Below are 4,766 nucleotides of genomic sequence, written 5' to 3'. Positions count from 1 at the left end.
CCGGTCTATCATCGATGGGCATTTGGGTTGGTTCCAGGTCTTTGCTATTGTAAACAGTGCTGCAATGAACATTCGTGTGCATGTGTCCTTATAGTAGAACGATTTATAATCCTTTGGATATATACCCAGTGATGGGATTGCTGGGTCAAATGGAATTTCTATTTCTAGGTCCTTGAGGAATCGCCACACTGTCTTCCACAATGGTTGAACTAATTTACACTCCCACCAACAGTGTAAAAGTGTTCCTATTTCTCCACATCCTCTCCAGCATCTGTTGTCTCCAGATTTTTTAATGATCGCCATTCTAACTGGCGTGAGATGGTATCTCAATGTAGTTTTGATTTGCTTTTCTCTAATGACCAGTGATGATGAGCATTTTTTCATATGTTTGTTGGCCTCCTGTATGTCTTCTTTTGTAAAGTATCTGTTCATATCCTTCGCCCACTTTTGAATGGGCTTGTTTGTTTTTTTCTTGTAAATCTGTTTTAGTTCTTTGTAAATTCTGGATATCAGTCCTTTGTCAGATGGGTAAGCTGCAAAAATTTTTTCCCATTCTTTTGGTTGCCGATTCACTCTAATGACTGTTTCTTTTGCCGTGCAGAAGCTATGGAGTTTGATTAGGTCCCATTTGTCTATTTTGGCTTTTGTTGCCAATGCTTTTGGTGTTTTGGTCATGAAGTCCTTGCCTATACCTATGTCCTGAATGGTATTGCCTAGATTTTCTTCTATGGTTTTTATGGTGTTAGGTCTTATATTTAAGTCTTTAATCCATCTGGAGTTAATTTTAGTGTAAGGTGTCAGGAAGGGGTCCAGTTTCTGCTTTCTGCATATGGCTAGCCAGTTTTCCCAACACCACTTATTAAACAGGGAATCCTTTCCCCATTGCTTGTTTTTGTCAGGTTTGTCAAAGATCAGATGGTTGTAGATATGTTGTGTTACCTCTGAGGCCTCTGTTCTGTTCCATTGGTCTATATCTCTGTTTTGGTACCAGTACCATGCTGTTTTGATTACTGTAGCCTTGTAGTATAGTTTGATGTCCAGTAGTGTGATGCCTCCTGCTTTGTTCTTTTTGCTTAGAATTGACTGATGCTCTACACATTCAGAGAAACTTCTCTAGTAACACACTATAAAAATGATCCCTGAAAGTATAGTCTTTACATAGAATATTATATATATATAAATAAAATAATGTAACTTTTTTTTTTTGAGATGGAGTTTTGCTCTTGTTGCTCAGATTGGAGTACGATGGTGCGATCTTGGCTCACTCCCACCTCTACCTCTTAGGCTCAAGCGGTTCTCCTGCCTTAGCCTCCCAAGTAGCTGAAATTACAGACATGCCTGGCTAATTTTGTATTTTTAGTAGAGACGGGGTTTCACCACATTGGTGAGGCTGGTCTCAAACTCCCGACCTCAGGTGATCCACTCGCCCTGGCCTCCCAAAGTGCTGGGATTACAGGTGTGAGCCATCATGCCTGGCCCAAATAATATACCATATTAAAATATCTACATTTATCACCCCCATTTTATAAGTTGGAACCTGAGGTGTGGAGCGGTTAAATCAAATGTCTCTAAGGGAGTGAGTCCTAGAGCCAGCAACCTGGGGCCAGGGCTCAGGGGAGGCTGGGTGATGAGCAAAGACACATTTCAGCTGCCTCTCCTCCAGCTGCTGGCACCCACCTGATTTGGAGGATATAGGACACTATGCACCCCACACTGTCTCTCTCCCCTGCCCCAGCAAATCTTAGGAACAGAAGTCGCTTTGCCGTTCAGGTTTGAGAAAGCTGTTCTGCCAGGCTTTGGTCTGACGGATAGGATTGACTCACTGGAATGCAGGGAGGGTGGCAAGGCAGATAGTTAGCAGATGAAAAAAACTGAGGCCAGAAAAATGAACAATAGGGCTCGTTCAAGGTGCCACAATTTGTCAGTAGTGAAGTTAACTGCTCGCTGGCCCTTTCTCCAAGACCACATAGCCCTTGAGTCGGGACTCTGAATGTTTCTGCCTAAGAAAACAGTCCAGTAAGGTCAGAAGCAAGGAAGACTCTTAAGAAATACCTGATTTAAAATGTGATAAATTTTGATTTTTTGAATAAAAAGCATATGCATAACAAATTAATTCAAGCAGTACAAAATGATAAATGGTGACAGCTAAATCTCCATTTCACTCCTGTCCCCTGTTCCTCTCTGTGATGAAATCACTGCTACTTGTTTCTTATGTATCCTTGCAGAGACAATTCATGCATATATCATTATATGTGCATATATGACACATTGTTAAAATGCGACCTTCTACCTAAGTTTCATCTGGAGTCCCAAAAGCTGCTAGTCTAGCAAGAGGGGCTTAGGAAGGCCAATTAAATAGCTTTGATGCAGCCTCTGGAGTTGGGGGAGGGCTGTTTTTTTACTTTCATTTTCTTTTCTTTCTTTTTTTTTTTGAGACAGAGTCTTATTCTGTCACCCAGGCTGGAGTGCAGTGGTGTGATCTCAGCTCACTGAAACCTCTGCCTCCCAAATTCGAGTGATTCTCCTGCCTCAGCCTCCCAAATAGCTGGGATTACAGGCATGTACAACCATGCCTGGCCAATTTTTATATTTTAGTAAAGACAGGGATTAACCATGTTGGCCAGGTTGGTCTCAAACTCCTGACCTCAGGTGATCCACCCACCTTAACCTCCCAAAGTGCTGGGATTATTGTGAGCCACCATGCCTGGTCACTTTACTTTCTTTTTTTTGAGATAATGTCTCATTCTGTTGCCCAGGCTGGAGTGCAGTGGTGTGATCATTGCTTACTGTAGCCTTGAGCTCCTGGGCTCAAGTGATCCTCCTGCCTTAGCCTGTTTTAGTAGAGATAAGGTTTTGCTATGTTGCCCAGGCTGGGCTTGGACTCCTGAGCTGAAGTGATCTGCCCACTTCAGCCTCCCAAAGTGCTAAGGTTACAGGGCCTGTTTTCTGAGATTCACCTGAAGAGTCTAAACATGAGACCCAGTGTGGGGGGAAGGGAAGAGAACGGCGGGGAGGGGAGGAAACAGGGTAGAGGGGGTACAGAGAAAGAGACAGAGAGAAATTGAAAGAGAGAGAGAGAGAGGGAGAGAGGGAGAGAGGTGTGAGTCACATTTGGAGCCAACTATGCCTCTACCAGTAGGTAGACCACTGAGGCATAAGTAAGTATTTCTTACAGATATGGGCCACATGGGCAAAAGGCTGGCCTCATAAAACTGCCCAGAAAAGAAAGGTGACCCTGAAGACAGATGGACCCCCAAATTCCTGGAGATTGAGGGAGGAAATCAAGCAGCCACACAGAGAAACATGCCGCCAAGTGTTCCATTTGGGGTACCCAAAGAATCCACAAAGCACCCTTGAGGGGAAGCCTCAGGCCAAAGAAAACCCTTCTTAAATGTGAGTTGTGAGCAAAAAAAGGCAATGCCAGGTGACACTGGTAAGAATCATACCATTTTTGCCCTTCTCCTTCTCCCCACTCCACACGTATGCAGTGTGGGAATCAGAATGCTTGATGGACAGGCTCTTTGGTGGTAGCTGCTTTCTCTGGCCTCTAGGATTGAAGTGGATGGACAACACACTGAACCGTCTCTTAGTCAGTGTCACAGGACAAACACAATCTGGTGGTCAGAAGTGAACTTCCGTCCCCACAATGCAGTCATGGTCCCCCATGCAGTTTCCCAGACCTAAGCCAGTTCACATCATGGAACCATGATCAAAGGGGTTCTTGACCATTTTGAGGAAGAAATCTGCCAAGTGCCACAAATACATCCATATATATACTGCAAGACTACTCCTAAGCCTTGACCATAGGGATTTGCAGACACTGGATCTGAGGACTGAGGAAATATGTAGTCCTTTTAGGGGCTACTAGACACTAGATTTTATTTTATTTATTTTTTTTAAATTGCACTTTAGGTTCTGGGGTACATGTGCAGATCATGCAGGGTTGTTGCATAGGTGCATACGTGGCAAGGTGGTTTGCTGCCTCCATCTCCCCGTCACCTATATCTGGCATTTCTCCCCATTTTATCCCTCCCCAACCTCCCCACCCCATTCTGTCCCTTCCCTAGCCCCTCCAACAGACCCCCAGTGTGTGATGCTCCCCTCCCTGTGTCCATGTGTTCTCATTGTTCAGTACCGGCCTATGAGTGAGAACATGCGGTGTTTGATTTTCTATTCTTGTGTCAGTTTGCTGAGAATGATGGTTTCCAGATTCATCCATGTCCCTACAAAGGACATGCCCATCGTTTTTTCTGGCTGCATAGTATTCCATGGTGTATATGTGCCACATTTTCTTTGTCCAGTCTATCATCGATGGGCATTTGGGTTGGTTCCAGGTCTTTGGTATTGTAAACAGTGCCGCAATGAACATATGTGTGCATGTGTCTTTATAGTAGAATGATTTATAATCCTTTGGATATGTACCCAGTAATGGGATTGCTGGGTCAAATGGAATTTCTATTTCTAGATCTTTGAGGAATCGCCACACTGTCTTCCACAATGGTTGAACTAATTTACACTCCTACCAACACTGTAAAAGTGTTCCTATTTCTCCACATCCTCTCCAGCATCTGTTGTCTCCAGATTTTTTAATGATCGCCATTCTAACTGGCATGAGATGGCATCTCAATGTGGTTTTCATTTGCATTTCTCTAATGACCAGTGATGATGAGCATTTTTTCGTATGTTTGTTGGCCTCATGTATGTCTTCTTTTGAAAGGTGTCAGTTCATGTCCTTCACCCACTTTTGAATGGGTTTGTTTGTTTTT

General features: G+C 43.7%; 1 pseudogene; it reads right to left on the bottom strand.

The window, feature by feature from the left end:
• Positions 1–1,063: 1,063 nt before the first annotated feature.
• Positions 1,064–1,155, bottom strand: LOC135270688 (small nucleolar RNA U3; annotated as a pseudogene).
• Positions 1,156–4,766: the final 3,611 nt, after the last annotated feature.

This window comes from Aotus nancymaae, unplaced genomic scaffold (genome assembly GCF_030222135.1).
Source record: "Aotus nancymaae isolate 86718 unplaced genomic scaffold, 86718_ANA_hifiasm-v0.15.2.pri h1tg000064l_1, whole genome shotgun sequence".
Classification (NCBI taxonomy): domain Eukaryota; kingdom Metazoa; phylum Chordata; class Mammalia; order Primates; family Aotidae; genus Aotus; species Aotus nancymaae.
The sequence above is the reverse complement of the archived record's forward strand: the minus strand, read 5'-3'. Positions and strand labels throughout refer to the sequence as shown.